We start from the raw sequence: 23,639 nt of genomic DNA on the forward strand, positions 1-23,639 counted from the left end.
TAAATTTGTGCTAAGTCTTGTCTTGTCAATCAAATTGACATAAGCTAGGATCATTGGCTGTGAGGACCACTAACTGAAAAAATATCTGCTTAAACTAGGACAGAGGCAAACCTGCAGGGTATTTTCTTAATTAGAAATATTTTCATTTGATTGTAATTTTTAGATTATAATTTCAATATTTCTCTAATTACAATATTTATCCCCTTCCTTTCCTCCCACTAAATACTCCCATCTATTCCTCTATATTGTCTTTAAAATTCATGGTATTTATTATTTTATTTTTTACTGATTATTATTGCCTTCACATATGCTTATGAAGTTGGCACTAGAAAACAAATTGGTGTCCTCTTTCCTTGGAACGACCAACCCTCCCATGCTCAGCTTCCATTAGTTGCCTATAGTTGTTTTCTTTTGTTGTTCATTGTTTTGTTTTTCTTCTGTTTTAGAGTTGGGTCTTCATAGCATTTTTCTATCCATGTTGTCATGTGTCATTGTCTATGTGTCCTTGTTAAGCTCAGGCTTGGCAAGTCATATTGGTGAGACTTCATAGGTATAACTTTTTTTATTAATTTATTCATATTAAATCTCAATGGTTATCCCCTCCCCTGTATCCTCCCATTCCTCCCTCCCTCCCATTTTTCCCTTAATCCCTTCCCCTATGACTGGTGACTGAGGGGGACTTCCTCCTCCTTTATATGCTCATAGGGTAGCAAGTCTCTTCTTGGTAGCCTGCTATTCTTCCTCTGAGTGCCAACAGGTCTCCCCATCTAGGGGACGTGGTAAAATATGGGGCACCAGAGTTCATGTGAAAGTCAGACCCCACTCTCCACTTAATTGTGGAGAATGTCCTGTCCTTTGGCTAGATCTGGGTAGGGGTTTGAATTTACCGCCTGTATTGTCCTTGGCCTGATGCTATAGTTTGAGCGGGACCCCTGGGCCCAAATCTGCCTATCATAATGTTCTTCTTGTAGGTTTCTAGGACCTTCTAGATCCTTCTACTTTGCCATTCTCCCATGCTTCTCTCATCTAGAGACCCAATATGTTTTTCCCTCCTCACTCTGGATGTTGACTAAGCCTTAGCTACAGTATTTGTATTGAAGATGGATCTGTTGGGGTAAGCTCACTACTGTTGTGGTAGGCTCACTACAATACACAGTCTCTGCATTAGGTTCAGCTGCAGTTTTCTTTGATCATCTTCTGCAATTTTCTTTGATAGTCTCCATTTGCTAGATTTTCCTTGGCTGGTGCCATAGTTTGAGCGGGACCCCTGGGCCCAAATCTGTCTATCATAATGTTCTTCTTGTTGGTTTCTAGGACCCTCTGGATCCTTCTACTTTGCCATTCTCCCATGCTTCTCTCATATAGAGTCCCAATAGGATGGCCTCTCCTCTGTCTCAGTTTCCTGGTAAGTGAAGACTTTCATGGGACATGCCCCTTGGGCTAGTATGCAGATATAAGTGAGTATATACCATTTGACTCTTTCTGTTTCTGGGTTAACTCACTTATTATGATCATTTCTAGTTCAATCCATTTGTCTACAAATTTCGGGAAATCCTTGTTTTTAATAGCTGAGTAGTATTCCATCGTGTAAATGTACCACAGTTTCTTTATCCATTCTTCAACTGAGGGGCATTTAGGCTGTTTCCAGGTTCTGGCTATTATGAATAAGCCTGTTATGAACACTCAAAAAATTTATATATAGTATTAAAAATAGTTTCACAATCTACATAGTCATTCGCATTTCCCAGTAGCGTACATTGATGAGATTACTATTCACCATTTTATTATTCTAGGTACATCTCTACAAAGGATTTGCTATTTATATAATGTTATACTTAAGATACTGTAGTCTGCCCCATTGATATCTTCATCTGTGCTTGACTTCTGAAACTTTATATCTACTAGTCAGACAATAAGTGTGCTTCTTTCCCTGTTTATCTCCTTTAGTGGTGTTTTAGCAATTTAGGGACTGTTGAGATTCTATTTTTGCACAAAATAAAAATGCAGGTTGAGAATTCTGAAAGTGATTGCATTATTCTATTTAACAATATGTGACTTATTCCCTCAATTTCTGTTATGATTGCATGTAATATAAACTTGTGTATTACAATAAATAGAAATACATAATTTAATTAAGCACAATCAAAATTCAGAAAATTTGGAAGACAATCATATTGATGAATTATTAAATGATATAATGATTGTACTATATATATTTAAGAAAATAAATAAGTGTATGTCTTTCTTGTTTGAATTTTGACTAAGGGATACTATAAAATAAATTCATGATGTATCTGAAATGACGCATTATACTTCCAACTGCCACAAGTCTACCACAATGTGAAAAAACTTATTTAGTTGTAAGAACATGAAAAAGCAAAGTAGATTTGAGTCAGCAAACAGGCCACATGGCTGAGAAGTCCTGGTGCACTTCTTTCCATTAGTTCCCCATTGAATAAACTGAAGTTTAAATTACCATCTTCAAAGTTTAATTTATTTTCTTAGTCAAGCAGTTAACCACATTTATAGAGGCCAGACTCTCATAGGAAGGGAAAGTGCTGACAGCAGCAGCACTATCAGGAGACAGGGATGAAAGGAAATGTAAAGCTCTATTTAAAATGCTAATGCAAGGTTATTCAAATTATCTCTGATTAGTATAGAATAAAATTTTACATTTTTTGCTGAAAGTATATCACTTTAATTCTAACTATAATTTATTATTTATTTTAGCAATTTACTTAATAGCCCAGATTTACATCTCTACAATTTTATGTAAACTTCACACTAGAAAAAAAAGTCATCTTGTATGATGTCATTATTATTTTAACACAATCATAGAAAAATTAGATGAATTTATTATACACTCATTATATGTATATAATATATTTATTTATTCTTTATATACTATAGATTTGGAATTAAAATGAGTGAGGAATGCAAAATCTGAGGATTATTCAAAGATCATGTAATTCAATTCCTCACCTAAGGTAACACTCCTCCTTTGTAAATAACCCTTAGAGTCAGCTAAATTTATATTTATTGCTTGTACTAAAAGGAAACAGTATTCTTAAAATATGCCTCTAATGACTTTAAAGACTTTTATCTTAGAATGGGCTGCCTAGGATTTCATGTAGGAGGCTCATCCAGAGCAGGAGTGAAGTGCCCTTGGAGTGAACTTGCTTAAAGGAGTGAAAGAATGATCATATGGAAGAAATAATTAACCTGGAATGTAATTGTGTAGGGACTTTAATCTACATTGTGAAGTTTGGAAGTTCTTAAAAACTTTCAAATCCCCTTCCATAATCAACAAACCAGCCGTAGAAATCAGTAAAGTTCTGGAGATGTAGTGTGGCCTCTACAGACTCACTATTTCTTGGACAACATGTTGGTGTGTGGTAAAGCTTTGTGCATACCCAAAAGCAGGGAGAATGAAAGGATCAATACTAGATTATTCTTTTTCCAACTATTGTGTGACTAAAGACATAGCATTTTGAAAATATTCCAATAATTATAGTCATTATTCCAGTCAATTTTCTACCCTAAGAAATATCTCAAGAAGCTTAGAAGGAAGAGTACATATTCCATCTTTTAATTTTAGTGCTGCCACAGAGGAAGGTGCATCAACCAATATCTAGAGATGTCTTCAACTGTTTAACCTACATTAATATATGTACGGAGACAATACCAAGACTTTAATTTTGAATGACCTATATCACTTGGTACTATGATTTTTCAGATCACAGAATAAAATCCACTTACTAAACATTTCTGAGAAAATTCAAAAGTTTTCTTAACAGGCTGACCTTTCCCCTTTAATTTTGGTCAATTAAAACTTTTTCTTCTCATGTGTCTTCTTAGGTAAAGGAGGAGAAAATGAAGTGAACAAAACAAGAAGTATCCACAACTTAACGATATTGGAGTCATTGTGCTAATGTTTTTATTTCTATTTAAAAGTAAGATTTTGTGCCTGTATTTCTTTCTCCCTTCAGAAGCCATATCTTTATTGCTTTTCCAAGTCATTGATTTCTGGGTGACTCAATATTTGATGATTCATTTTCTATATCTGTGCTGTTATAAAAAGATTCTTGAGGGATGGAGAGATGGCGATGTGTGTAAAAGGTGTCACTAAACTTGAAGACCTAAGTTTAATCCCCAGAACCCCTGTAGTTGAAGAAGGGAACTAACTCCTACATCCTTCATAGCTAGTTACATTTCCTGCTATAATAAGATATTAGAAGAGATCTATCCAGAAAGAAAATGGGTATGCTGATAATATCCACAAACAGCATGCTGATAATAGAGCTGGATGATAGTTTGAGATCAAAGAGCAAAGATGTTTGTGTTTCAAGAGTCAACGCGGCTACTTTGTCTATTTCATGGGAATGTCTTATGGGCCAAATGTTGGTCTTTGTTTTTGATAGTTTTGACATTTAGTCCATACAAGGGCTTCCCTCTTTACCTCCTATTCCCTGACATAGTAACCATTTTGTATCCAAGTCTCAAACAAACAGGTATTTGTGCATCGTTGTATCTTTTATAGACGTCTCTCTTTAAAATGAAAGGTAAATAATCCAAATGTCTCTCTGCTTCAAACATTGATCATTTCAAGGTCAATCATGGACATGGACAGATTAATGTATCAGAGTTTCTACATGAATTTGCACTCATTGAGTCGTGCCATTTCTTAACCAAACTTGGAATTTGCCCTCAATCAATTCTGATAAATTTCATCCACTTTCTAGTGAGTCATCTGAATACAAGAATATGAGTGAGCAAAGACTCCAAGGTGAAAAGAGGTCGGCTATGTCCTAAAGTCTGTCTATAAATATAGGACAGCTTTATTTTTATTCCAAAGCATATTCCTTGTATTATAAGATAGAAATATCATTAGGCAGGAAATGAGTAATTTGATGAAAGTGAGGTGTTTTTGCTATTGTAGAATTGAATGCAACTGTGGTATCTATTTTTAAGCAATATAAAATTCTACCTCTTTCAGGGTTCTTATCCAATATAAGAGCCTTTGCAAACTATAGATTTTTTTCTGTTATTGATCAGGTGTGCTCAACCTGTGATATGCTCCTGTGTCACACCAATGCTCTCTTCCAAATTTCCAAAAAGAGTAAAAGCAATTCTAGGAGTTAGAAAACAGTTTTTTCTACTCTCTGCCCAAATTTTAAACACTATATCCATAAAATAATCATCATTAATTGAGAAAAATATCCTTATTCTTATCTACCATTACCTTGACCACTCTCAACCAGAATCATGGAAATTATTTATTAAAACTTCTGGTAGTTAGGGAGATAGGTAGACAAGTAGAAGATTTATACTGTGAAACATGTATATGCTCTCATTTAAACATTGTAGAAGTCTTCTCTACATTTTAAAACCTTTAATTGACCCCTCTTCTGTCTCTCACCTGGAACAGCTCCTCAGAGTACCTATATGCTCATTACAATCTTCACAATTCTATGGTTAATTCAGTGTCATGAAGTTCCTGCCTTATATATAGGCAAATACACAATCCAGTAGAGTCATGAGGTCCCAGTTCTAAGTAGCAATGTTGAAGACACAATGATGCTTCAGTAGTCTGACCTACCTTGCTGAAAGATAAAGTGTCATTTCTAAACACTTACTACCTTATGACTTCTCACTTTATTCCAAAATTAAAAACCAAAACAAACAAAAGCATATTTTTACTGCAGACAATATTAACAAAGGATATTTAAGAAATTTAGTGTAGAAAAGAATTCCTTAGATTCATTAGGGTTTTGGAGCCTCACTATATGGATGTCATTAAACTGTTATAACAAAATTTTCCTTTCAAATTGAAGATATTTGCATGAACAGAAGATATTGTTTTTAACAATTCACAAGCTTCTGCTGTTTTTATACTATCTGAAGGCTGTATCATCTTTTAATGTCAATGCAGTTGGTTGCCATAGAAATTATAATGATGTCATTCACTATTTAAGTCTGGAAATAAACAGCAAGAACAGATGGGCATTTGAGAATGAAGGGCAGAGTTTTAACACAAATTTTTTTGAAAACAAAAAAACAAGTTGATAATCGCATATAAAGGAACAAAATTACCTTCTACCGCACTGAAAATTAGACAGTGTTCCCACAGTTAGAAATTCAGTTTACTGGGCCCCATTCTGAACATAAGAGAAGAGTTAGTGGGAATTTTGCAGAACAAAGACAAAACAGAATTCTACTAGGGCTAGAAATAGAAAACATATAACTGAAACAGACTAAAAAGAAATGCAAAAATACCTATGAAGAAATGGAGAAGTGGTAATATTAGAGAAAAAACAATGTCATTTTGTTTTGTTTGTTATTTTTTAAGTGTTTGAGAAGATTTACAGGAGTACTTATAAGAAAAACACCAAATGCCTTAAATATGTAAATGCAGTTTACGATTTTTTTGGGCTTTTTTATTTTTTTTTTCATTTATTTTATTTTATTTACATATACACTTATATTATTACACATATATACAATAAACTACTTATAGCAAGAAGAACTGTGAAACAATCAGTATTGGTTCCACTGATCTGGCTGGCCAGGCAGGTGCTACCCTTCCTCCCTCACCAGCCATGTGTGTCCCTCCCAAAGCTGCTTGCCAGGCCAAAGAGGACAACCTTCCCCAAATAGAGGAGGACCAGTCTTCTGTCTTCGCCAAGAGTAAGAGTAGTTATGCTACCCTGTTAGAACCTCCAAACAAGCTCAAGGCCCAAAGTGCCATCTTGTAAGGAAACATGCTAATAAATTCAACATTCATGCCATATACTATATCTAAGTATAAATGCCATTACAAATATGGCATATACTATATCTAGGTATGATGTCATTAAAAATATTACATCATAGAAATAATGCCATAAATTTCTTTCATCATATTCATTTAGAAGGTATATAATTCTTCTTTGCTTGAAAGTAATCTTTGTGATATAATAACCACAGTTATTCAACATGTATCATTTAAAGAAGCTTCAACACATGAAATCAGGGATTATGCTAAGATGCTAAAGTCTAAGTATAAAAAGCAAAAAAAACTACATACTGTCAAAGCGTTTTATATCCCAAAATCACTTAACAAAATGGATATGAAAATGCTACAATGCCCAGTATTGGTCTTTACTATGCTACTAAACTAAAGAGAATTTAGATAGTTTCATGTCCCGTATGCAATTACAAAGTGATAATAAAATTTAATTCATGAGAGTTTGTATTTTATAATAAAATTTCAATAATTTATATCATTTAAATATATTAGCATTAAGGAATAAATCACAGCATGTAACTAGATTCAGGATATACTGACCATGGGAAGGAAAAGTCATGTGACATTACCAATTTGTTCATTTTTTCCAGGAAATTGATGTGAAGAAATAGAAAGTAATTTTCAGTTAAGAAAACTTATTGGTGCAGAAGAGATGTCACAGCAATTAATTGTATCTCTAGCTCTTCCTGAACATCAGGGTTCCTTTCTCAGTCCCTGAGTGGTAGTACAAAAATTCTTAACATTCCAACACAAGGGTCCACAGCAGTCTTTCAACCCACCAAATCTGCCATACAACTCTCAGCACTTAGCTTGAGTCTGGTTGGAAGTCCCAGCATCTGTCCAAATGCTACACTGGATGGAGTCTCTTAGAGGACATCTTTGTTGGGCTAATAACCACTTTAAGTGAGTATATATCATGTGTGTCTAGGTTACTCCACTCAGGATGATCTTTTCTAGATCCATATATTTATCTGAAATTTTCAAGATTTCCTTGTTTTTAATTGATGAATAGTATACCACTGTGTAACTTTACCAGTTTCTTTATCCATTTTTTCATTGAGGGAAATCTAGAGGTTACCAGATTCTAGCTATTTAAATAAATATGTTATGAACATAGATGAACAAATGTCCTTTTTGTATGGTGGAACATCTTTCAGGTATATTACCAGGAGTGGTATAGCTGGGACTTGTAGCACCATTCCAAATTTTCTGAATAAGCACCAGAATGATTTCCAAAGTGTTATTTTAGAAGTTTTCACTCCCACGAGCAATGGAAGAGTGTCTCCCTTTCTCCACAGCATCTCCAGCATGTGCTGTCACTTGCGTTTTTGATCTTAGCCATTCTGATAAGTATAAGATGGAAGCTCAGAGTCATTTTGATTTGCATTTCCCTGATGACTAAAGACATTGAGCAATTTCTTAAGTGTTTCTCAGCTATTAGATGTTCTTCTGTTGAGAATTCTCTGTTTAGCTCTGTCCTCCATTTTTAAATTAGGATGTTTTGTTTGTTGATGTTTAATTTCTTGAGTTCTATATATATTTTGGATATTAACCCTTTTTTGCATGTATGGCCGGTGAATATCTTTTTCCACTTGGTAGGCTGTCATTTTCCTCTGTTGACAGTGTCTTTTGCTTCACAGAAGCCTTTCAGTTTCATGGGGTCCTATTTATTCATTGTTAACCTTAGAGCCTGAGCTATTGGGATTCAGTTCTAGGAGCTGTCTCCTGCTCCAGTGAGTTCATGATTCTTTCCAAATTTTTCTTCTAACAGTTTTAGTGTTTCTGGTTTTATGTTGAGGCCTTTAATCAACTTGGAATTTAGTTTTGTGCAGGGTAACTAATAAGTCTCTATTTGAATTATTTTTACATTTGGACATCCAATTTCTTTATCCATTCTTTGATTGAAGGACATTTAGGTTGTTTCCAGAGTCTGGCTATTATGAATAAAGCTGCTATGACCATAACTGAGCAAATGTGCTTGTATGGTAGAGTATCTTATGTGTATATGCCCACGAGTGGTATAGCTGGATATTGTATCCTCTGAGATACTCCACCCAACAAGAGATCAGGACAGATGCTGATGCTCACTGCTACTCTGGGTGGAACAATTAAGAGCAGTATGGAAAAATTGGAGCAAGGGGAATGGAAGTACACAGAGGGTTCAGGAGACCCAAAAGGAGACCATCAAGGCAGGCAGATCAGGACACAGAGGAGCCTGCAAAAACTGTTTCCCCAACCAAGAACAAAACATGCAGGGAACCTAGATCCCATTTTCAGACATAGCCAAAGGATAGGTCATTTCTCAAGGTTGAGGAAGGAGCAGAGACTGATACTGACATGAACTTTGGTGCCCAAGATTTGATCACTTCCCTTTAATCGGAAGGCCTGATAGGTACAAAGAGGAAGGGGAACCCGGATATCCAGATGAGACCTCATAAGCTGTGGTCATAGTGTGGGGGAGGTGGTCCCCTTCTATCAGAGGTCTAAGGGAAGGGAATAGGGCAGAAGAGATAGTGAGGGTGGGAGTAGGAAGGTACAAGCTAGGGGATAGCAATTGGGATGCAATCCAAATAAATTATAAATTAAGATCTTAATATTGAACTGTTTTAAATTACATATATACATATGAAATTTAAAAATGTTCTTTCTAGATTGTAGGATGATATTATAATTAGTCAGTTAATAGTTGTTTAATAAATCAAAGCATTTTAGTTTTACCTGATAAGTGATATCAACATCATGTGCTGGCACCATAAGGCTTATAGGTTTGGGGAATTCCTCCATCTTTTGCAGTAGCGGGAGTCTATGATGAGTCTATCATTCCATTATCAAATTGTATTCACTGTGCAATTTTCATTTCTTTCTTTCTCAGATTTTCCACAATCATTTTCTTGTGCTCCTTATTATTTTTCTTGGCGTTTTTCTGAGTTTTGAGTCTAGGGTCCAGCCAAAGGGAGACAAGCACTTTATCAGTCATTTATGTACCTAGCTCATACATAATTTCCTAAACACAAGGCTTGACTGAGTCTAATATTTCAATCCTGTGAAGGGAGACAGAGGGGAACAGGAGAGAAGAAAACTTTGTTAATGATGATCAACTAAATATGATGGTTGGTAAATGTTCTAATTCTCATTTTGTGGCATCTTATCTCTTACCTCAATGGTTCTGAACCTGGAAGTTGTATATAAGATATCCTGCATATCAGATATTTATACTAAAATTAATGACAATCAAAATTACAGCAATGAAGAATCAATGTAATAATTTTATGGCTGGAGGTCACCACATGAGAAATTATATTAAATGGTAGAATCATATGGAAGGTTGAGAACCAATGTTCTACAATATAACCTTTGCGAGAGTTGACTACAAGATGGACCTTCCTAATGACCATATTTTTCCAATCATACAAAATTCCCAGATTCACACATACACATGCAAAAAATAAAATTTGAAAATTGACAGATATCTATGACTCCTGAAGATTTCAGTGTCCTTTTAACTTCAATGGCTACATACTCAGAAACATCATACATTCAATAAATGATGAACTGTGCCTGGAGAGGGCAACACTAGAAGCAGGGTAAGCAGTGTACTTGCAGTTTTTCCTGCATATGAGAGAAAAATATTAACTCTTGATTTTTCTTAACCTTTATTACTAGGCACTTATGGACAATAATATGTGTAACACCAAATGAGGATTGTGTTTCTGAAATGACTCATGCCCTTTATAATTTTAATAATATTGGAAGTAAGACAAGGTGACATTATTCTCAGATTTTTAATGTATACAATAATTGGGGCTCACGTTTAGTTATTTGTAGATTATAGCTGGAGCGTTTAATCTTTCTTCAATTTAAATCTTATAGTGATTCACACTGGGTTAAATGTGCTCATGCTTGTACTCTGTCTTCATAGCTTTTCTCCTTCCTCACATCGCTATTCCTAAATCATTGGATCAATATGCAAACATTGTTAATATCTACTTCTGTATGATGGTAATTTACACATTTTATCAAAAATAAAAATAAATAACAAAACCACTCACCTCTATCTTTCCCTTTTACTCTGTTTAGCATCCTTTCATTTGTGATTCCAGTATGCTCAGGAATTATGTCTCCTGTCACTTCTAAAGAGTATGCTGACATATAATCTTTCATATAATAATAGAAAATGTGGTCTTAGAGGTGATTAGATCATGAAAGGTCCACATTAATGGATTATGGCTTTCATAAAAGGGACTTATTGCTGGATCCTTCCCTTTGCTCTTTCACCAAATGAACACCGCAAAAGAAATCTCTAAGAAATTGTCAGAGGAAAGACAGCAGGTTGCCAAGAAGAGACTTGATACCCTATGAGCACATACAAGGGGAGGCAATCCCCCTCAGGAACAGGCATAGGGGAGGGGAATAATGGGAAAATGGGGGGAGGGAAGAATGGAAGGATACAAGGGATGGGGTAAACATTGAGATGTAACAAGAATAAATTAATAAAAAAATTAAAAAAAAAAAGAAATTGTCAGTCCCTTGGGCTTGTGTTTTGTTATTAGTCTACAGTGAAGATGAATGAATTTCTGGTCTCTATGAAAGATCAATTCTGAGGTATTATTACAAAATACAAACTAGTCTAAAACAGTTACCTTTGTAGCTTCCTTTGTATTTTTACTTTAATAGGTGTTTTCCTCCATCGGAATAATATGATGAAACTCCCAACTTTTTTCAATCAAAACCTCAAAGAAATGAACTCTGAAAATCACTACTTGAAAGTTTCAATTTAAATTTGTATGTATTTTCCTCAAGTAGAAAATTTTCCCACTTAGAAATTATTTCACATTTCTTTCTCCTGAATCATAGCCCTTAAGTGTCACATAATTATGTATTTTCCTTTTCACTGAGAATATGGATGATATTTGAAGAGAAACTCTCAATTTTCCTGTATATTCGCACATGTACCATAAGAAGTCATTAGCTCTATTTCTAGACAAAAGGGCTCTGCTGTTTTCTAATGTTGTTTCTTCACCTCTGTGGAACCTCTAACCCTCTCACCTACATCATTAAATCCAATTGTTCAATGACTACTAACCATGGGCTATCATAAATTCTCTCAGTTTGATGATGAAGAAAACTACTATTACTATATTTGTATAAAGTAATTATTTTAATGATGACTTTATTCCCTGCTTTTCTGCACTATTCATAATTTAAAACATGTAAAGTTTATTTGTATTCTCAGTCTCAGTTTGTTCTCAATTCACAACTACCATGGTCTTTACACTCACCAAACAAAACTGAGCTTCTGTATCACTGATGATGATAGTCACTTCATTTAGCCTCTGGCTAGTCTCCTAATTGGCATTACAACCTTTACTTGTCAATTTAATGGCTTGACTACTATGTCTTTGACCAATATAAATGGTCTTACTCAAGGAAACAGTTTAAATATCAATTTATCTTTGAAGATCCACAACTTCCAGTTTTGTAGAATTATTGTTACTGTTAGCTTCTATAAAACTTTATTTACTATTCCCTTGTAAGCATGCACAGTGCCAGAGTGTCATAATTGAGGTATTTGAGTGCAATCTTCTTATGTGCACTCACAGATATGTCTATAACACCATAGCTCCCATTCATGTATGTATCTATATAAAACAATATCTCTCTCTCATGGATATGTCTATATAGTAGCAAAGGTCTCACTTCTGTGTCTATATAGTACCATAGCTCGCACTCATGGATGTGTCTATATAGAACAATAGGTCCCATTCATGGATGTGTCTATAGTATCATAGTTCCCACTCATAGACGTGTCTATACTATCATAACTCACACTCATGAACATGTATAGAGTAACATAGCTCCCACTCGTGGACATGTCTATAGTCTGATAGCTCCCATTCATGGACATGTCTGTACTATGATAGCCCCCACTCATGGACATGTCTATAGTCTGATAGCTCCCATTCATGGACATGTCTGTACTATGATAGCCCCCACTCATGGACGTGTCTATAGTAACATACCTCCCATTCATGGGTGAGTCTACAGTATGATAACTCCCACTCATGGACAAGTCTATAGTATTTTAGCCCACACACATGGACCTGTCTATAATGCCATCACTACCACTCATGGATGCATCTGTAGTACCACAGAACCCAATGCTGCAGGCATGACAGTTAATCAATAAATGCGTTGAAATGAATGGAGTGAATGCATTAATATTTTATTCTATCTCCTTATTTTTAATTCAGTAATCTGAGAACTTTTCAGATTTATCCTTATGAATAGAGACTAAAGAATTTCAGAACCATATCACATAGTGTGTCTCATCTTCCTGAGTAACCTTGAAATTAAGTGAGACAAGGATAAAAATATCTAACTATTTTATTTTTAATAAATAAATAAAAAGAAAAAGCAGTTTTCAAAGCATCTGACCTTGTATAAATCAGAAGTCAAGATTTTGGTTTAAGAAAAATAACACCTACTCAGATCTAGCCAATGGTCAGAACATTCTCCACAGTTGAGTGGAGAGTGGGATGTGACTTTCTCACGTACTCTGGTGCCTCACATTTGACCATATCCCCTGGAAAGGGAGATCTGGTGGCACTCAGAGGAAGGACAACAGGTTATCAAGAAGAGACTTGATACCCTATGAGCATATACAGGGGGAGGTAATCCCCCTCAGGAACAGTCATATGGGAGGAGAATAATGAGAAAATGGGAGGAAGGGAAGAATGAGAGGATACAAGGCATGGGATAACCATTGATATGTAACAAGAATAAATTATTTTAAGAAAAGAAAAGAAAAGAAAAGAAAAATAACAAACTTCTAACCCTATACTGTATTTTTTTATTTTAAATTAAACTTATTTATGACATATACACATATACATCAACTTCCAGTACTTATACACTTGATTATGTTTTAGAAAAGAAAATCAACATAAAGGAGATCTTATCATTTGATATTCTAGACCCCTTTGCTGTTTCCTGAACATCTGCGTTCTGAGGGCACTCAGTTTTGTGAGTTTTCATATTTGAATCTTTCCTTTTCACATACTTTTCTAGTTTAACCCTGTGGCTTCTTTGGTTTCACTCAAATTAAACCTGTAACATTTCCCAAAACTAGCCTCAGCAAATATAATTTATCCCATAATCTTTATTATAACAGAGCAGAAGACATTCAAGTTACATAGTTTTTGTTTTGTCTTGTTTTGTTTTTGTCTTGTTTTGGAGTAGTTTGTGGTCCTGTTGATTTGGTTTTTGTTTGGATTTTGTAAAGCAATCTGCACCTGCAGATTTGCTATGTTTTGCATATACATCAACACGTATATGGAGGCTGGAGTTCAGTCTAATGTATCATTTATCAGGAGCTATCCATATTGGTTTTAAAAACAAGCTTTCTCAATGAAATTCAGAACACATAATTTAGACTAGTCTAGGGCATAACAAGTCCCAGGAAGCTCTTCTATCTCACTCCCTTCCACTGACATCACAGGCACAGACTACCACAGCTGAGAGTGGGTAAATACTGGAGACTTAAAATGTTTTGTTCATATGTCTATTCTCCCCACAAAATGCAACTTTTGTATTTGCAATGTTTGTTATTAGTATATTTTTATACTTCTTTTTTCACTATGATATATGTAGTGACTAAAACTAAATCAATCTGGATCAAAAGGAATACTCAGTGACTATGTATTTAAAATAGAATCCTCAGAAAGTAACACAAATGAGTGAAACACGAGTCATTTGGTCATGAAAGTGAGTGAGCCTACTGAATATAGTTAAATAAGTCATAATAAATTAAACATATGATAAAGTTTATCTATTTTTGACAAGGCTCCATGTAATTATTGTTATTTTTGTTTTCCTAAGTGTTCTGCTTAACCCCAAGTTTATGCACGTGCAAGTCTAAACACCTTAACTCTTTCCATTTGAATTCTCCCCTGAACCATACAAACAATATAACTTTATCCTAGACAGTCATAAAGCAAAATTATAAAATTGGCAACAAATCCTTGAATGACTTGAAAAAGTGTTCATTGAGCTAAGACATTTAGAAAATGTTTCACATATTAAACATTTAGTACTTTTGGTTTTCAAAGTACTTTCTTTTTCTAATTTTTTATCATTTTTCTTTTATACAAATACATTTATATTATTATACATATATACAATAAACTGCCTACATAAAGAAAAACCGCAATCAGGAATTATATAAATGTTACCTTCTTAGTATTTTGGCTATTTGTATTTGGAGGCTTGAAGAAAACATCTTTCTGTCTTGATGCATCTTAAATTCTAAATGTAAATCAACATCTATCATAGCTCATCCTTATCAACTTAAAACATCTCTCTAGACCTAAAAACCTCTTAACTCCTAAAAAACTATGCTCAGTTGTAAAACTAAACTGTATGATCTTCATCCCCCTCAGAGACTTGCAGAGTAAGCAAGTCCTCAATAGTTCCTGCCTCACAAATGTCTGTCAGATATACTGGGCAAGAAGGCTGAAGATGATGCTCCAATGTTATAGAGAGTTTTGGGTGACTGTCCAGGCATCAAACTGTCTCTGTCAGATTCTCATTTTGGAAGCAGCTACCCTGACTTCTTGTCTACTCAGATAATTAATTCCTTCTCAAAATAATTTCAAATTATATTCCTTTCATGTTTCTTGTCTTAACATGCTTACGTTTTCTGTAACCTTCTCTTTCTCTTTCTCTCTAGTACTCCAAGTTCTTATAAAACCTCCACTTAAAAATATTTTTACATATTACTAAGGGTTGTCCAATACAATTTTTGATTCCCCTTAGTCACAGCCTTTCTTCAAGTACTGTCAAATATTTGATCAGTTGTGTTGTTCAACAAAGTTTTTTCTTGTTCCCAGATAAAATTTTGCTGGTATAATTGTTTAAGATGTATTTACCATGTACTCCTGTAGCATAAAAATGGTGCAGGCTGTTTGGCACATTTCATTTGTGCTTGCCCTTAAAATATATACACTCAATCGTTTTGCTGAAATTACTAAGAAGCAGCTGTTGTGGACAGATGGCCTGTGTTGACTACAGTGCAGTAAACTATATTAAATGCAATTAACACATTTTCTTACTTCTAGCAGGAAGTAGTTGAGTGTCATCTATTTCAGCCCAAACTACCTTTTGGGTTAACACATGCATTCATAAATCTTCATATGCCATATAGTTTTTAAGTGAGCATGTCTATTGGCATTTATAAAAATGTCTTTGCTTCTTGATTTTAATTACTGCTAGTCATAAAAAATAATGGAGGAAAAACAGCAGACTGACCACATTGCTTTGGTCAGTATAACTCTTTTGAATCAAGGGACTTTTGCAGTTCATAATTACTTCACATTTTGTTTAGTAGTGCTTAGGCTTAGAAGGAAACAAGCACTTTATATTAGATAACTACAAAGAAAAGGGAAAACCAATCACCTTCTGCTTCTCAAATAATTATAAAAATAAAACCATGTAAATATTGCCAAAACAATCTCATTGTTATGAAACTACACACTACTTTAACATGTTTTAAAACACTGTTTCATTTTTAGTAGAAGTATTAGTATGTAATAATGTGTTCTGTGTCTAATTGATGAATTGTATAGGTTCTAGATTAATATTTTATTGTATATTATGATTTATTTCAATCTTCACATTGAATACACATAAGAAGCTAGTAAATATCATTAAGTATTTGATATATCATAAAATTACTAAGTGCATATTCAATGTAGCAAATTCCAATTTTCAATAATACAGGAAAGGCACAAAGATAAAATAAGTAAATTGTACAAATCATGGTCTCAGAGCATTAGAAGTGGGCATCTGTGCTTACAAGTCTGAATGTATGTTGCACTCTTAACCTTATGCTTCCAGCATGAGCTCCAGCTGTCCATCTGGAAGTGAGATAAAGACCACAGACACCTAGAGACGCAAGAGAAAATAATGCTAACCATTTCTTTTCCATTGAAGAAAAAGTATGATTTTCCATGTCAATCATGTGAACATTCAAACAATATTTCTAATTATCTAAGATAAAAAGCAAACAAAATACGTATATATTTGAAAAGTAAAATAATAGATGTATATTTTTCAAATGTGCTTATATGTATATGTATATGTATATATATATATATATATGAATCTGTAGGTGTATGTGTGTGGTAATAATAATCATAGATAAGGAGGCTATAAACTTGAAAGTGCAGCCAAATAGAGGAAGGATAAGTGGGAGGGGCTAGTGTGAGAAAATGGATTGGGTAAAGTAACATATTTCTATTTGAGTTAAAAATATTTAAACAAACAAACAAACTGAATATGTAAAATATTGAAGCTCCATTTTTAAAATCTCTGTATAATATCAACATCCACATATTTCTATTAACCTATCTAATTATATGGTAATTCATAGCTCATGTAATATGTGTGAAGAATATATCATTTTAAGATTTTAATGAAGATCAAAATAAGACTTCATAAATGTAAATAATCTTGTTTAGTTTTTAATGGTTCATAAGTCACTCTCAAAATAACCTTCAATGATCATCTGAGAAAACAATTTTGTTTTGTACCAGGTACATAGTTTCCCTACTCTTCTCATAGTACCATTAAAAAGCGTAAAGTTACCTGAGAAAATACTGTTGTAGTGACTTTTATAATTTTCAATACTAGCAATTTATGAAATAAAATTGTAAAAATACTTCTCTCAGTTGATAATTTATTGAGTTACCCATTAAATAAAAGAATGATAGTTTTTATACAAATTTAGATTACCCAACCTAAATGTTAAAATATATCTATATTTTAATGACACTGAATATCACCAAATATCATCAGTTCTGAATGATAATGCATGATGTGCATGTCAAATAAACTCATGTAGGAAATATGTTAAAATATTTCTTACAAAAAACTGTCAATAATATATATATATATATATATATATATATATATTTACTTGCATCTGTATTTAAAATATGTCATTGGTGACACCATACATTTAAAAGTTTTAACACGGAAATAAAATGTTGCAGAATGAATGGCTAACTTATTAGTGCAGTCATCTTTAGTTGGAATATAAGTGACTATATATAGTCACATGAGAAGGCAATTTATGGATTGTTAGTAATGTGTTAAAAATAAGGTACCTAGAAATAGCAATCTGTATATTTTTGAGAAAATGTCTTACTGGCCATACTGGCCCTATCCTTCTACCTCTGATAGCTGATTAAGAATCACAAAGCTGGTTTAGAAGAACAGTCACTACTCTACAAAATTTGAGCTTCATGGATTTTACAGATTAAAAAGACTTGTAAATCTGAAAGTATAAAGAAATGTTAGTATTAAACATTAATGCATATATAACATACTTATATAATATAAACATTCAATTATTAGCCTCACTCTCTGTGAGTATTGTAAATAAAATCTTTGTAAAAACACTTCTGTAAAGTCTTGTTCATCCTGATACTTGTTTTCTTAGACTTACTGCCTGTGATGGGAAAATTTTCTTCTCCCACTTTATCTTCTAAAAGCATACTGATTACTTTAGAGACACATCACTTTCTGTAAAGGCTGCATATTTTACTATAATTTGCAGTGCAATTCTTTATAGCAAGGTTAAATTTTGGTAGTATTGTTCATTTTCTCTCTAAGTTGCATCATGTGTATATTTTTCAATGTTCTCATTCAATTTCATAGAAAATAAATACCACTGTTATAATCCCTTTTCATTAGCTCCCTGCTATTCCCCCTTCATCCTCTCTTGTTCTCTCTGTCCTTCCTTAATTCACTTTATGTGTATAAGTGTGTGTGTGTGTGTGTGTGTGTGTGTGTGTGTGTGTGTGTATGCGTGTGTTGATAATGGAGATTTTTTTCTGTTCCAAGTCCAATTTTGCAATCTATTTTTAACCTTTCTAATGTATGACACATACATACATACATACACTTTTAATATTAAAACTAATTCTTCTCCAAATGCTCTTAAACATGAAACAATGACTCTAACATGTTTTTTAACATTTTTCATATCCAAAATGGAACTCCATAGCTAAAAAAAAATCATCAGCCACTTCCTTCTGTCCACTATATCTTCTCTCTCACTGTGTTCCCTGGCCTTAGGAAAACATGATAATAAACCTATGTATTTATTTTTCCCATTCTCTACATGTCCTTTCACTCTAGATAACTGTAATTATTCATCTTAATATGACTTGGTTCACGAGAGAAACAGAACCTAACTATGTATTTAAAATTAAGAAAAAAGTTATATTATCCCAAACACATGAGGCTGCATAGCCCGCACGACAGTCACATGGGACTGGAGAGCATGCAAAATGTCTACTGCTCATTCAAATATAATGGAAGGGTCCTAAGCAGAGGGACAAGGAGCTCCATCCAAGATGAAGACCTGGAAGCTCCTTAGAGTATAAGTTGTTAAGTTCACACAAGAATGAATTTCTGTCTGTCTTAAAGGGGAGTCAATCTTGCGGCTCACATGAATAAATTCTTTACTTTTTAAACCCCATCCATAACTCCAGCATCCTAAGTGATGCCTCCAAAACTAAGGTTGGAACTTCCATTCTTAGCATACTGACCTACATTATAATTATCTGTGCAAATGTCCTTGCATTAGAGTGACAAAGAGAGAGAAGGATATTATAACAAATGTGCAGAAGACTAAACATTAACATCATTTTCCTTTCTTCCTTCCTCAGTTTCTTCTGACTGCTTCTGTTCTCTGCTTTGGTAGGGTCATCTTCTTCAAAAATTCCAACTGAAGACTGTTTCTTTTCTTTTATGGCTGGCATATTTCACTGAACATCTCTAGTTCAACTAATTAAAAAGCAAACCTCAGGATTTTACTTTTATGGCTTAATAGTACTGTATTACATTATACAATATATTTGTCATCTCACATATTAAAGGAGACATGCTAATTTTATATTTTGGCAAATGTGAGTAATATCACACATATGTTTATATATATATATATATATATATATATATATATATATATATATATAACAATAGAAAGACATATATACAGACAGAATGAATCTCTCTTGGGATCTGAGTCTATAGCTTCTACGTATACATCAAATACACTTCAAAAACAGCAAGTATAATAGTATATATATATGGTAAATATATATTGTTGAAAGTGCTGAAATATAATGAATTTTTATAGAATAATTAGTCTTTAAAAAATACAATGTATACTAAAAGTATTGATTACATTTAATAAGAATCATATCTTTCTGAATTCATATCAACAATTAACAATATACACTGACTTGTAGGGATAGATTTTTCACCATCTACTTTATGTAGGGTTTTTAAATACTTCTACCTCCCTTCTATCCCACAAACCAGAGGTAGGAAAGAAAGAATTTATACATTTCTGTTTCTCAAAGTAAAGTTTACCTAAATTACTTAGGTTGCTGTTAATATTCAGATTCTTAGTCAGCATTAATGATTTACTGGGGCCTGAGTTTTATAATTTTTACATCCTTTTTATAGGGCTTATACAGCTAAATTATGATCTGTTCTTTAAATAGGAATGATCCTAGATAATAACAATTATTTTTAATAGTTTGAGCTTGTTCTGTTATGATTTCTTTGCAGAATTTATTAGTGATTATAAAGGCTCCTTGTCCCCCTTAATCCTCTTAGAAATGCTATGAATATTTTAAGCCTGTTATGATTATCATTTTTACAGATTAAGGAAATGAGGCTCAGGAATGTTCTATGGCTTAAAAAAGATTATAAATTTAGATACATACATCACTATTTTCCCTAATTGCTGTATATATCATATTAGCAGAAAAATATGTAAAATATTAAAGTGGTACCTGGCAGTGAGAACAGATTATTCTTGGCATATTTAATCATGTTTAATCCTTATCTCAATTCTTAACCCTAATTTTGAAATGTTTCATTAATATAGAAACATTTTTATACATCATTATATATAATCTCTTCTTTAAAAATGGGAAATACTGTATAAGAAAAAATTATTTAAATTCTTATTTATGTTTTAACCCCCCCCCACTCCATTCTGATCTGAATCCAAACCCTTTCACCTCTCTTTCATAAAATTAAAAACAGGAATCTAAATTACAATCATAATAGTAATAATAACATTATTATATATACTACTACTAAAATAATAATAATAATAAATAATAATAACATAATAATAATAATAATAATAAAATAAGATTAAGACAAATGAACCAAAATAGGATGAGGAGGATCTTAGAGGAGTTGAGGAAAGGAATGCTATAATCAAAATATATTGTAGTAAAAGTAATCTATTCTAAATAATAGAAAATAGAGTAAGAAAAATCTGAACTACTTCAGGTTAGTTTCAGATAATTAACTCGCTATTTATATATTTTTTGGATACCTTTCTAAAATCAAGTGTACATCTAAGGGTACAAATACAAATAGACAGAATGGCAAATAGTGTATTGTTTTGAAACTGTCCAAAGGTCTCCATGGAAATAACCAAACACCTCAGGCTGTTTCCAGTACTCTAGATTACTTTTCATAAACAAATGTTAGGGCCCTTTTGCTGAAGATGATACCTAAACAATTAACTGGAAATGCAAAAGTCGGGTTGGTGCCTAGAGTGAGCATTCATCCATATGGACTTGTATTCATGGCAAAGAAAAGTACATTCCATCTTACCAAAACAAACTTTTCAATCTTGAGAGTGATATGCACACAAGTGTGTGCAAACATGTGTGTGTTTTTGTACATATGTGTTTCTTCCTTTTTTACTTTGGCTCCTTTTTTCTCCTTTGGTTTATTCTTATACTCCAATTTGTTATTTATTTATTTTATTATATTATGATTCCTATGTGCCTCTGTGTTTTCTAAGCAGAGACAGAAAGTGTAGAAGTTAATAGAAGAGGAAATGCAGAGGAAATGATTTTGGTGGGAGAGAAAATATAATCAATATATATTGTATGAAAATAGACCAATTTTTAATAGAAAAAGAAAAATCCTTACTAGTTTGAAACTAGGAACCTCAGTGTACCATAAAAGTTATCTTGTCATTTTTTTAATCAAACTGTGTTTCCTCGAAATGCTAATTATGTAAATGATTATAGAGTGTGAGTTACAGTTGTACTTTATAGCAGGAGAAAGAGTTGTTAATGCTAAAGCGCTAAATAACTGAGTTATGTTTTAAAAATACTTAAAATTTGGTTCAACAAAATCTAATGGTTGTATGGTACACTGCAAAGAAAAAGGTATTTTGTGAAAATAAAAATATTCAGTCATTGTTGAAAATGCAAAAGTTAATTTTTGAAAGAATATCATAATACTCTAAGATGATAATGTATTGAATGATTAGAGTCTCATGTTTTTTTATACTTAAACTATTTTAATTATTTTGTAAAAAAATAGTAAGTATATATAACTATTATATAAAATATGTTAAAACAAGACAAAACACTATGGTGAAAAGTATGAGAGTAATAAGGGATTCTTATATACTAGGAATATAAAATTAGTTGATGGTAAATTAGGAAAATATTTGAAAAATATTATGGACTCTACAAGAAAACTAAATATTCCTTGATAATTTAGATTTTATAAGATTGGATTGAGAGTTCTGTAGTTAGGAACACTTCTAGCTCTTGCAAGGAACATGGGGTTTGTTCCAAGCACCACATGGCAGCTCACATTCATCTCTAGAACAGTTAAATAAGGTCCAAATCTTCTTCTGGCTTTCTCAGGCACCACATATATATGGTGCACAGATATGCATGCAGGTAAAATTCCCATTTTATGAAGAAGTGGAAGGCGGTAATAGTGATATGAGATGGTATTATTAGTCACTCTGACTTTTTCAGTACATGACTTTGTTAATTCATGTTATTATTATGTGTAGAAAAGCTGTGTGGATATATCACACTTTATTAATATTCAACAGTAGCCACTTAGCAATAAAAGGTAAATTATAATGGCATGCATTTCTAAAAATGTATTACTTTAATAGAAATTTTTTTAGAAATAAAGAAGAATCTTTTTCTAAAACTTGATATTTGGTTAAAATTGTTGTCTAACAAGAACCTATGGTTAAGTGGATTTATCAGTCCTAGGAATATGTTGTGGAACACTATCACCCAGGCATGGCAGGGTCATCATTGTCACCTCAGCTCCATAGCAGTTATAAATACACACATCCAGAAAAGCTTCATAAAGTTGGTGCTGCTAACATTTAAAAAATCAAGAGAAAGTAGGGAGAGTCTTTAGACCTCAGTAAAGATTCAACCTCTCAGTCATTCTTAATCTTTTCTCAAGCAAACATTTGCGTATGATTCTGGACTTTATTTTCCTTTGGGAAAAATTGCTTTATTTTATTATCATTATTATTTTGGTGGGGTTTGCTTTATTTTTATTTCATTTTATTTTTAATTTGTTCACTTAATGTCCTGATTGTAGCCCCCTCCCTCACTGCCTTCTAGTCCTCCCCTCCCTCTGTCTGCCTCCACCCTCCCCTAGTCCTCAGAAAAGGGAAGGTCTCCTTCCCTATCATCTTGACATCAACTTATCACGTCTCCTCTGGGCTGCCTGTACCCTCTTCCTATGAGGAGTGACAAGACGGCCCCTTCAGGGAGATGTGATCATGGAGTGGGCACCAGAGTCCATATCAGAAGTAGTCGCTACTCTCTATATTATGTGGCCTAGATGGAAGCTACTCATATCTCCTACATCTAAGCAGAGGCTCTAGGTCCTCTCCATGATGGTCCTTGGTTGGTGCATCAGTCTCTGCAGCATCTCCTTTCCCATACCCACCAAGACTTGTTGGCTCCATTCG

General features: G+C 33.3%; 1 pseudogene; it reads left to right on the forward strand.

Annotated features, from left to right (window-relative positions):
* Positions 1-6,599: 6,599 nt before the first annotated feature.
* The window catches only part of LOC127195322 (DNA-directed RNA polymerase II subunit GRINL1A-like), a 36,485-nt pseudogene continuing 19,445 nt past the window's right edge, over positions 6,600-23,639 (forward strand).

Source organism: Acomys russatus, chromosome 11 (genome assembly GCF_903995435.1).
Source record: "Acomys russatus chromosome 11, mAcoRus1.1, whole genome shotgun sequence".
Classification (NCBI taxonomy): Eukaryota; Metazoa; Chordata; class Mammalia; order Rodentia; family Muridae; genus Acomys; species Acomys russatus.